Here is a 12,667-nt window from a genome sequence, read left to right as displayed (position 1 = left end):
TCCCGCAAAAAAAAAGGGAAGGTTAACAGCTATGCTTTGAGCGCAGGGTGAAAGAGCAGAGATGCCATGTTCTGCATGCCCCCTCCCACATTAAGATCGCTGCTGAGATTTGGACCAGCGGCTTCTAGTTTGTAGGTGATGGGCTTCATCACTGTTCTGTGTCAACTTTTAACATGCGTGGAAATGTTCTCCTTGATGTAGATCATTCTGATTTTCAGCTTTCACAGCATTCGGAACGCTTGGGCAACGTGTATTGCAGAAGAAAGGGAGAACACCACAGAGATAGAAGTCCTAAAAACAGGACATGCGAGTGGGATCTGCAACAAAATGTTGCAGGGTAGCCTCACCTAACAGGAATGCTCTGTTTGGGGTTCCGCCAGCCAGCTATGCCGTTCTCTAGGGTGGAATGTTTCACTCCACCCACCCCCATTTTCTGTTTTTGTTATATGTAGCTTATTAGGGTTTTCAGCATTGTTTACACTTTTGTACAGTGTGCAAACAGACATTTTACTTTAACCATGACTCCTGAGCAACCTTGGTCCTCACCCCAATTTATAATAATAATAATGATGATGATGATGATGATGATGATGATGATGATGATGATGATGCAAACTTCGGGTTCCTCTGAGCATGCTTATACCACCCTTCTGCTTCTCGGTGGTGCTATTTTAGTTACAGTTTTGTCGGCACCCACCCTGACTTTGGTAATAGAGGGAGTGATTATGTTTGTGTATCATTTTAGCGAAAGAAGCTGAGGAAACCAGTATCTTGAGACTTTGTTAAATGCAGGAAATATTTTTTAAAACTTTTAAAATAATAATAATAATCCTGCTTTTTGCCTGCCTTTTGCCTGGCCCTGCAGAGAAATTAACCAAACCAGCTATAGTTCACTGCCACCTCATTGAGAAGCTCTCTGCAATGTTCTGTAGTTTCTTGAAAGCCAAAGGAAGAGGGAGAGAGTGGGGAAAGATTTGATCTACACACCAACACAACTATAATTTCAAATAGTATATTGGAAGTAGGGATGGAGGAGAAACTCAACTCAGTTCGCATTCAAAGGTGAATCTATCAAATCTGCATTTGAGATTTGAACTGAAACTTCACCATCCTTTTGAAATTTGCATGTATCGGAATTTTGCAGTGCACACATCTAACCAATGTTTACCCCCCCCCCAAAAAAAAAATATATTAGGGGAAGTCCTGCATGAAAATGAATACGCTCATGAAAATTGCTTGCCAGAATGTGTTACGTTAGTCAAAGCTACCCCTAAATGTGTGTACCAGGAGAAATTCCGATCTAAAACCCTGATGGATTTTCAAGAGGGTTTTTTTTCCTTAATTGCAAACTTGCTGCTGGAATGTGGAAAACTGAATTTGATATTGGAAAAATGGAAAACCGAGAGAACCAGTGTTGTTGTTATTATTACAACAATTACCGTATTTTTTGCTCTAGAAGACACACTTTTTCCCTCCTAAAAAGGAAGGGGAAATGTGTGTGCGTCTTATGGAGCGAGTGCAGGCTGCGCTGCTATCCCAGAAGCCAGAACAGCAAGAGGGCTCGCTGTGCAGCGATCTCTCTTGTTGTTCTGGCTTCTGAGATTCAGAATATTTTTTTATTGTTTTCCTCCTCCAAAAACTAGGTGCGTCTTACGGTCTGGTGCATCTTATAGAGCGAAAAATACGGTAAAACGCAACGATCGAGCGTTCGATCCCTGATGGGAGAGGAAGAATTAGGTGCCTGGGAGAGGAAGAATTAGGTGCACTTAGTAACTTCAGTTTGGTCTCATTGCCTGCCTCATGCGTGACTCTGAGCCTCTGGGACAGGGAACCCAGTGGGAGTTTGGGGCATGCAAATCCTGCAGTCATTAGGTTTATTACTTGATGACCTGTTTGAAACTACCATAAGTTGCCTCGCCAGGCTTTCTTGGCGCCCTCGGGTGAGAACCAGCCAAGGCGGGTAGTGCCAAGAAGAAGCAATGGCTTGGTTTACTCACACGCCCAAATTGGCATGTTGGAAACTCAAGCAGGGTGAGGAATCTGCTGCTCATCCAGGGAAGGAGTCAGGTCATTGCTCATGAACTTATCCGGCTTGAAACCTAACACACATTTCCCAAGTCAGTGGAGAGCAGCCAAGAGCATTGGTGCAGTAAATATTGTTTTGGGGCATGTGCTCAGTGTGAGGTTGAGTTGAGTTTACCTGTGCAGCCACGTAACCTGCATTTTCTGTGGTTGTGTGAATGTGTCTGAGGAATATTTTGCATCACTTATATTGTTTACAGTGGTACCTCGGGTTAAGTACTTAATTCGTTCCGGAGGTCTGTTCTTAACCCGAAACTGTTCTTAACCTGAAGCACCACTTTACCTAATGGGGCCTCCTGCTGCCGCCGCGCCGCCGTGCAATTTCTGTTCTCATCCTGAAGCAAAGTTCTTAACCCGAGGTACTGTTTCTGGTTTAGTGGAGTCTGTAACCTGAAGCGTATGTAACCTGAAGTGTATGTAACCCGAGGTACCACTGTACTTCAAAAAGGCTCTGTTCCACACACAAGAAATGCCACAACAAATTTGTTAAAAGGCTATGGATAAATATGATACATTTTTTGGTGTGGAGTGGCTTGTGGGGGGAAGTATAGTCGTACCTTGGAAGTCAAACAGAATCCATCCCACTTCCAAAATGTTTGGAAACCAAAGCACGGCTTCTGATTGGCTGCAGGAAGCTCCTGCAGCCAATCGGAAGCTGCCGAAGCCCTGTCGGACGTTCGGCTTCCAAAAATAGTTTGCAAACCGGAACAGCCACTTCTGGGTTTGTGGCTTTTGGGAGCCAAAACGTTTGAGAACTAAGCTGTTTGAAAACCAAGGTACAACTGTAGTTCTGTTATAGTCCTCTGAATCAAGGGAGACATGGTTGTCTGAATGCTTCACTACCGTGATCATATCCCAATTTCTGCTTCTTGTGACATACCCATGTTCTCCCACACCAGGCGCTTACATTTTCCAAAATTTAGAAGGGGTGCAATACATTGGGTTTTACGTTTGCATCTGTTGGCCCAAAGCAAGGGGGTGGGGAGTGGCATTCGGCCTCACTTCTTTCCACCTAGAAATTAACTGGAGTCCTGAGTTCAGGGGGATGCGCGGCCAACATGGAACGTAATAGGTGAAACTGGCTCTGATACATTGAGCCTTCAATATCTGCGAAGGAGTAGGTTGGTTTCTTCCTTGGAGCCCTAAGCTCATTGGGTTGTAAATCTATATGGCTTTGCAAACAACATACATTTAAAGCAGCGCCGGCCCCAAAGAATTGTGGGAATTATAGTTTGCTAAGGGTGCTGGGAACTGTAGTTCTGCACCAGGAGTAAGCTGCAGTTCCCATTATTCCTTTCTGGGAGGGGAGAGGCTTAAAGGTGCTTCAGAAGTGTGCTGTGTCGCAACCAAAGTGGCAACGCAGAAGATATCCAGACTGTTTCAATCCAAGCATTGCAATACAGGGGGAACGGGTTCACATCTGTCACAAGGCTCAGATCACCTTCCTCTCTGGGGAAATGTATTAGGCCACATCATTGCTACGGGGTTATAGCGGACAGGATCCTTTTAGAAAATGGGAAGATCAGCCAAGAGTGTGTACCGAGCGCAGCCTTTTGGTCTCCCAAAAATGGCCAACCAGATGTTCCAGGAAACTCTCAAGAAGGCGGTAGTGAGCCGTCTGTGTTGCTTCAACCCCCTACTCAAAATGCCTACCAGCGTTTGCAACAGCTAGTAAGCCTTTACCTCTTTCCTGATTCCTCTGCAGTCCCCTCAAGAGGCAATTTTGAACGATTTGCCAGTCATTACTTGACTACCCTTCCCCTCCCACGCTCAGTAGTCTTAATCATAGGGCTGCCAGACGTCTGGATTGTCCCAGACATTACTGGGATTTCAAAGGCGGGATTGACGTCCGCATCTTAGGCAAGTCAATCGAAAAATTTCCTCCTCTTTTCTTTTGGCTCAACAATTTTTGTGGTTTCTTTTAGGGGGGGGGGACAACAACTTTCAGGGTGTTCTGGTCTTTACTTTTGGAAACAGAGCAACCCTACCTGATCATTAGATATACCACATAAGTCTCTCCTCACCTCCCTGCTTGCGCCACAAGCTGTTGCTTGCTTGACAGGTCAGTAATTCAGATTTTTTTTTAAGCGGCATAGCATAAGAACATAATACAGTGGTACCTCAGGTTAAGAACTTAATTCGTTCCGGAGGTCCGTTCTTAACCTGAAACTGTTCTTAACCTGAAGCACCACTTTAGCTAATGGGGCCTCCCGCTGCCGCTGCGCTGCACTGCCGGAGCACGATTTCTGTTCTCATCCTGAAGCAAAGTTCTTAACGTGAGGTAATATTTCTGGGTTAGCGGAGTCTGTAACCTGAAGCATATGTAACCCGAGGTACCACTGTATTAAAATACAATAACCTATTAAACATTAATAAGCTTCCCTAAAGAGGGCTGTGAAGCAGAAGCTTATACAGTGGTACCTCGGGTTACATACGCTTCAGGTTACAGACTCCGCTAACCCAGAAATAGTACCTCAGGTTAAGAACTTTGCTTCAGGATGAGAACAGAAATCGTGCTCCGGCGGCACGGCAGCAGCAGGAGGCCCCATTAGCTAAAGTGGTGCTTCAGGTTAAGAACAGTTTCGGGTTAAGAACGGACCTCCGGAACGAATTAAGTACGTAACCAGAGGTACCACTGGCCTGTCAAGCCCAGCTTCCTGCTCTCACTCTTGTCCACAATAAGCTTGTAAGCAGATCCTGAGTGCGACAGCACTATTTCTGCCGGCAAGATTCCCGGAGACTGGTTTTCAAAGGCGCGTTGCCTCCAAATGTGGATGGAGGACAAAGCCTATGTGGGAGTGAGTACAGAGGTCTGTCCTGAAACTTCCAATGTTTTGTTAGATAACACAAAGCTTCGTTAGATAGCACAGAGTTCTAGCATTAGGAAAGCAGGAGAGAAAACGTGTCTCTCTCCACTTTCTACACACACCTTGATTTGGTCCCAATAATTGGACGCAGGGCCTATCCTGGCCACCTCTGCTAAAGGGAAGGCCCAACTACTCTTAGCTGTGAAACCAGCATTTCTTTAGCATCCACATTTTTAAAAATGCCGTATTTTTCGCTCTATAAGACACACCAGACCACAAGACGCACCTAGTTTTTGGAGGAGGAAAACAAGAAAAAAAATATTCTGAATCTCAGAAGCCAGAACAGCAAGAGGGATCGCTGTGCAGTGAAAGCAGCAATCCCTCTTGCTGTTCTGGCTTCTGGGATAGATGCGCAGCCTTCATTCGCTCCATAAGACGCACACACATTTCCCCATACTTTTTAGGAGGGGAAAAAGTGAGTCTTATAGAGCAAAAAATACGGTAATTATTTTATTATTTCTGTGCGTTGAGCCATCCGATCAGTATTTGTGGGCTAGGAATGCGTGAAACTGACCATTTCAGTTTCTCTCTGTTTCCTGTTTCCTTGAGTTTGTGATTTACTTATTTTTAATCCGACATGGACATTCGCCAGCATATTAGTATAATTTTCTCCTAATATACAAATTTTTGCAATGTTAACAACAACAACAATTTTTATTTATACCCCACCCTCCCCGGCCAGACAAGAACAACAACAATAATAATGAATTTTATTTATACCCTGCCCTCCTCAACCAGAGCCGGTCTCAGGACGGCTAACACCAGTAAAATTACAGTAAAAATATAATAGGAAAAAAACCCCAATTTAAAATACAGGTTAAAATGCAATTTAAAATGCAGCCTCATTTTAAAAGTAGCCCATAGATCAAAACCATAAGGGGAGGGAAACATAAGGGTCAGACTTAGTCCAAACCAAAGGCCAGGTGGAACAGCTCTGTCTTGCAGGCCCTGTGGAAAGATGTTAAGTCCCGCAGGGCCCTAGTCTCTTGTGACAGAGCGTTCCACCAAGTTGGGGCCAGTACTGAAAAGGCCCTGGCCCTAGTTGAGACCAAGCTAACCACCTTGCGACCTGGGACCTCCAAAATGTTCCTTAATACAATGCATTTTTGCATGTTATTTCACTAATATATTTTAATGCACACTTTAGCATTCACATACTTGCACACATTCCTCAGCCGAGAGCTGTGTTGCAAAATTCTGAGAAGCGTGAATTTTCAGAGGGTGTGTGTCTTTTGATTTGTGTATTAGGTAGATTTGCCTTTGTGTAATAACTTAATCAAATTTCTCTCCCATCAATACTATTGGCCTCGCTTCAATTATATGTTAATTTGTGTGTCATCTTGGCTGGTTGATCTCTTTTTTTAAGTCCATGGAAACTGTTTGGATCTGGTATGTTGACAGATGAAAGTTTGATGCATGTACTGAATGGAGAGGACAGTTTGAAATGTAATCTCAGTTTATGGTACAATGTGGCCTAGATGCTGCTGCACCGTAAAATATCTTAATCCTGTCTGTCTACTGACAATGGAAAAAGACAATGACGGTTGGGTGGGAATGGTGGCAAAGGTAACAACAGATGAGGGCTTTTGCACTTTTGTACATTTCAGTTACAAATGGGTGTACGGTGGTACCTCGGGTTACATACGCTTCGGGTTACAGACTCTGCTAACCCAGAAATATTACCTCAGGTTAAGAACTTTGCTTCAGGATGAGAACAGAAATCGTGCTCCGGCGGTGTGGCAGCAGCAGGAGGCCCCATTAGCCAAAGTGGTGCTTCAGATTAAGAACAATTTCAGGTTAAGAACGGACCTCCGGAACGGATTAAGTACTTAACCTGAGGTACCACTGTATTTCATTTAGGGGTGAGGACTAAGGCCACATTCACGCCATACATTGAAAGCATTATGATACTACTTTAAACACTGGTGGCTTCCCCCAAAGCATTCTGGGAGCTGTAGTTTGTTAAAGGTACTGAGAGTTGTTAGGAGATTCCTATTCCCCTCACAGAGTAGTTTAGCAGTCCTCTTCTTTTCACAAGGAACTCTGGGAATTGTGAGGGGAACAGGGATCTCCTAACAACTTTAACCACAGCTCCCAGAATTCTTTGGGGGAAGCCACCAGTGTTTAAAGTAGTATCATAATGCTTTCAATGTGTGGCGTGAATGTGGCCCTATTTTCACTAAAAACATAGATTATTATTTTTAGAAGCATTTGGAGGAAGAGGGAGAAAAGTTGCCCCATGCAGATGCATGCAAAGGTCTTTGTTTCCATGTGAAATTGGTACAATAGAACCAAGAAAGTAAATCTTTCCACTTTCCCTTCTAGCAGTGGAGACTTGGGCAACACCACCGTTTCTGACTCCCATTTGCCATGGGAGACGCTCCTGCAGAGGTTGCGATGTCTGCCAGACAGCCCAGCGTGAACAAGATAATTGTGTACGACAAGGCCAATTTTCAGGGGCTCAGCAAAGAGTTCACCTGCGACATCCCTGACCTTCACAACCTGGATTTTGGTGATTGCATCTCCTCCCTGAAGGTGATTGGGCAGCCTTGGGTCGCTTACAAAGCCTCCAAGTTTGAGGGCGATGGCTTTGCTTTTGAGGAAGGGGATTACGCAGAGATCGATATGAACAACAAAATCTCCTCCCTCCGGCTGGTCCACTACGATCTCTCCGACCCCCAGATCACCCTCTACGAACTCCCCAACTATGAGGGACAGAAGAAAGTGGTGAAGGAAGAAACCAACCTCACCTACGGCTACTTCAACGACCGGGTCTCTTCCCACGTGGTGCAGAGCGGCGCCTGGCTCCTGTATAAGCACCCGAACCGTGGCGGGTGGTACCACATCGCCTGGCCCGGGGAGCGTGTCCACGACTACAAAACAGAGCTCGACTTTGACGACAGCTTGTCCCACTTGCGCCCCCTGCAGGCCGGCCGCCCCATCGTCACCGCCAAACTCCTGTGGGACCAGAAGAAAGTGGAGGACGAGAAGGACGTTCTGATCGATGAGATTGTGGGAACCAATTGCACTGAGTACGAACAAGCGTTCACCGCCAACACTTGCCGGGAGTACAACGCCACCGTCATCCAGAGCTTCCACTTCAGCAACACCACGTCCCTGAAGCTCGGCTTCTCCTTCCAGGTCACCGTGGGAGGTGCCAACGTCTTGGCGGTGGAGAAAGGGAAGCACGAGTCGACCACCACCAGCGAGAAGGTGGAGGTTATGCTGCCTGCCAAGATCCCTCCTTGCACCCAGCTCACGATCCACGTGGTCAAGAAGGAGACCACCACCTCGGTGCCGGTGGAGCTGACCATCTGCCAGAATGGGAAGGAAAGGAAAGAGCATGCAGAGTACCGGTGTGTGTCTGGCCGCACCATCAGCACCAGGTACACCATGAAGCCTGCCTCAGCAGCGCAGGGTGACGCCTTCACCAAACCTTCTCGTGTGGAAACAAGGGAGCGTTCCCAGGCCCAGCCTGAACCAGGAACATCTGGGGAGAGATCCTAAACCTCTGCCTGAATGAGCTTTTTTGGTGTTGCCTGAGGACCTCTGTGGGGTGGCCACTCCCATATCATACTCTGTGGGTGAAGGGAAAAGTCTTATTTCAAGGGTGTGGGACCTGTGGCCTCCAGGTGTGGCTGGACTCCCAACCTTCATCCTCCTCAGCTGGCAAAACCAGCAGGCAGGGGATGATGGGAGTTGTAGACCTGCAACGTCTGGGGGGCCACAGGTTCTGCGTCCCTGCTAGGCTGTTATCGCTGGGCACGGTGATGGTTTCTGGGTTTGTAGGGTTGGTTTAGAGAAGGGCTGGAGATAGCACTGCATGGGAGTAAGCTATTGTGGTAGTTCAGAGGGCAACTTCCACGTTGAAAAACACATGAGGTTGACTAACAAAATGTAAATAAACGAATAAACGAATAATGACTCAAGTCTTCTCTCAAGGATGTTCCAGCAGACAATAACAAAGCCAAGAATGAGTCTACTGACTGCCTCTCCACAGTATATTTATGCTTATCTGGCAGGAGATGGTCAGGGAATGGTCCACCTTGGAGGAAGATTAGTTGAGGCGTCTCTTTAATCCTGGGCTTTCCAGTACCAGTCCTGGAGTAGCAGCAGTAGAATAGCAGCAAGGCTATCTAGGTCAAAGGTGGCAGGACCAAGAAGAAGGGGCATAGCTCAGGAGACAGAGCCTGTGCTTTGGATGCAGACGGTCCCAGGTTCAATTCCTGGCATTGCCAGACAACAGGGCTGGGCAAGGATTTCGGCTGAAGCTCTGGAGGGCTATTGCCAGTCATTGTAGGGGTAATACTGGGCTAGATGGAGTGATGACTCAGGATAAAGCAATTTCCAATGACTTTACCTACCCAAAGAAATGGACTACAGTGGTACCTTGGTTCTCAAACTTCATCTGTTCCAGAAGTCCATTCCAAAACCAAAGCATTCCAAAACCAAGGCGCGCCTTCCCATAGAAAGTAATGCAAAATGGATTAATCCGTTCCAGACTTTGAAAAACAACCCCTAAAACACCAACTTAACGTGAATTTTACTATCTGACGAGACCGTTGATCCATAAAATGAAAGCAATAAACAATGTACTGCAGTCATACAATCAATCGATCAGTAGCTGAACTGGGTTCCACACAGTCACAAGAACAAAACAAAAAAGAGCTGCAAAACAAAAAGGCAAAATAAATAGCAAAAACAGACAGACCTCAGTGTAACCCTCAAAATGCAAATTCTGGTTCTAAACGCAGCATAAGGAGTCTATTGTATTTTAAAATGGGGTTTCAGAGTTTTTAGGGGTTTTTGAATGGCTTATGTAGATTTTTCAGTTTCATTGTTCTGTATGGAACGATGACAATAAAGATATCGTATCGTAAAACAGAGCACATTTGGCTTCTGAAAAAAGTTCGCAAGCTGGAACACTTCCTTCCGGGTTTACAGTGTTTGGGTTCCAAGTTGTTGGAGGACCAAGGCATTTGAGAACCAAGGTACCACTGTACATCGTTCAGGATGTCTGGTTGCACCAGAGGTGAAGAGCATGAACATTTAAGGTGCACCACATCAGCATTGAAGGCAATAAAACCAAATCCTAATGGTTTGAGCAAGTGAGCACAGGTTACAGAAGACGCTTCATGGTCACCTGTCAATTCTAGGATTCTCTGGTTTGTTTCTTTCTTTGACCATGCATCTGCTTGGGAGAAACAACTTCACTGTCATACTGGGTAGCAACGGGTCTGAAACAGGATTGGGCAACTTCTGGCCCACCCAATAGTGTTGGACTACAACTCCCATGATCCCTGGCCATTGGTTATGCTGGTCTGGGGCTGATGGGAGCTGCATCTGGAAGACCACAGGTTCGCCACCCCTGGTCAAAAAGAACCGAGATTTTTCTCTGCCGTCTGCTTTCCAGGAAGAAAGGAGGAGACGAGCACAAGGAGTCTTGATTAAAAAATAAAATAAAAGTGCTTCGTGCATCCGCATCTAATCTTGACCCTTTCTAAAATTTATTTATTGGCATGTGTGTGTTTTTTCTTTTTGTAAAACTACAAAACAATAAAATTAAATGGGGATTAAGGGTTTTTATCAGGACAGTGGAAAGTGTGCTGTGTTCCATGTGGTGGTGGCACTCATCCTTTTTGGGGGGGGGGGTTAGTGAGAAATGCCCCTATTTTCACCTCAGGAATATTGGAGAGCGTATCATTCTTTGTTCCTGGCAATATAAAAGTGCTCACTTGCACCCATCTCTCCGCGCTGAGCTTCCTGCTCTCCCCACTGTGCTAATTCTCACCCCAATTTTGCACTCACCTGGTTGTGCAAACGTCAAACTGACTCAGAATTCTGATCCCACGTAGGCTTAAGTAATTGGGCGGCTGGCACAATAATTGGGAAACGAACAGGATATTGTATGGGGTTCCTGAGAAGGATTGCTAAAACGAGAAGCGTCCCCGTTTATTGAGTTTGTCAGAAAGAGTTTCCAGCCCACGGGATTGCACAGAGGACCTTAAGATGCACCATGAATAATGAGTACACCTAGATCCAAGAACAGGAAACCACAGTAGGATTAAATGGATAGTTCTCACCATGGAGGGGTCCCGCCTGGGATTAAATGCCAGTTGAGAAAGAGAGAGGCTACAAATGGGAAAGCTAAATCAGCCCTGAACTTTCTGACAGTAAGAGCTGTGTGCAGTGGCAGAGTGTTCCCCACTGGTAGCTGGGATGGACATGTATGCTGTGGAGGCAGGGGGCACGGCCGGAGCGACCCCCGCCCACTGGACCTAAACAGGACCATGCTGTGTCACCTGCCCAGTGGGGAGTCTGGCCGGCTGACATGGCCCTGCTTTGAGGGACGTAGCTGAGAGCCCAGCGCTGCTTTGTGAGACTCATCAAAACTGTGCAGGGCTCTCAGGGCGCTGTGAGCTGTTGCGTCCTTCTCAAGGTGCCCTCCAACTGGAGGGCGATGTGCGAAGGACGCAACAGCTCGTGACGCGTCAGGGCATTGTGAGGAATGTGACATCCTCAGACTGTGCCCTGGTTGATGGTTTCTCCCAGCCTTGCCCACGCTACACCACAGGCTGTGTGGCCATGGACAGACTACCTCGAAGGTGGTGGAGTCTCCTTCATTGAAGGTTTATCAAGAGAGGCTAGGTGGCCATCTGTCAGGGATCCTTTTAGCTGTGATTCCTGCACTGCTGGGAATCAAGACTAGCTGAGCCTTGGGGTTCCTTCCAGCTCTACAGATCATCTTCAGGACATTGTCAAGAACAGCGTGGAGAAAATACAAGTCATTTCACTGCTCTGGCTCCCGAATGTCCTCGCTGTTTCTTCTTGCTCACGCTGTTGACCCTTGGCTTGCACCATGCTAGTATTAAACTATGACCCCTCTGGGGTTGTCATGCGATTGCATCATGTGAGCTTCAGGTGCATGGCAGAATAACACAGAGAGTTGCCAGAGAGGGGGAAAGGTCCCTGCTGCTCATTCAGGTGTTAAGGAGAGCAACTCTACACTTGAGCCCCACTCCCTCTGTGGGCCTTGGTTCACCCATTGAGCTTGCGATGGGGGAGGGAGGCAGTTAATGGGGTCTCTTGATGTTGCCGCTGGAACTGAAAGTTGGCCCCTTTCTGCTCTTGGGAAGGGTCAGGTCACCACTACTTGGTGATTCAGTGCTGTCAATCATTGATCCGGCGGAGACCTGGCCGTGTCGTAACCTTTGGCCTAGTTAAATGTTCTGCAAGGAGAAGGGAGAATCCAGCCTGATGAAATTAAACAGCCCTTTGGTCTCAACAAGGCATGACATTGATGACTCTGTGGAAAAGACACAGACATTTGGCCCAAATTTAAAAAAAAAAAAATGTTTACAGCCTTGGGAGCCCAATCCCTCTCTTGCAGGGACTGCTGAATCAAATTAGGTGAAAGGACTGGATTCGTACATGCGAAGGAATGAGTCCACCTCCCGATATTATTCTGGAAGGCCTCATGTACAATAATATGAAGAGGGTTCCCTCTAGGATATCCCCGTTGCCCCCTACCCATTAGTTAACAGTTGTCGCGTCCATATAAGACGTGTGAGAACGAGAATCGGCATTGTTCATTTTTTAATGTGATGGAAAAGCCGCCTTAGTTCTCCCAGGTCTTGAAAGGGAAAGGTTCTGAGCTCAGTTTCTGGAGCCTCAAGACCAATGTGCTGGAAAAGATCTCTGCTGTAGACTCCAGAGAA

The 12,667-nt window shown here is 46.5% G+C and overlaps 1 pseudogene; it reads left to right on the top strand.

Annotated features, from left to right (window-relative positions):
- The first annotated feature begins 7,186 nt into the window (after positions 1-7,186).
- Positions 7,187-9,708, top strand: LOC114592781 (epidermal differentiation-specific protein pseudogene; annotated as a pseudogene).
- Positions 9,709-12,667: the final 2,959 nt, after the last annotated feature.

The sequence above is a fragment of the Podarcis muralis genome, chromosome 2, assembly GCF_964188315.1.
Source record: "Podarcis muralis chromosome 2, rPodMur119.hap1.1, whole genome shotgun sequence".
Taxonomy (NCBI): domain Eukaryota; kingdom Metazoa; phylum Chordata; class Lepidosauria; order Squamata; family Lacertidae; genus Podarcis; species Podarcis muralis.
Note: the sequence above shows the minus strand (reverse complement) of the source record. Positions and strands in the feature narration are given on the sequence as shown.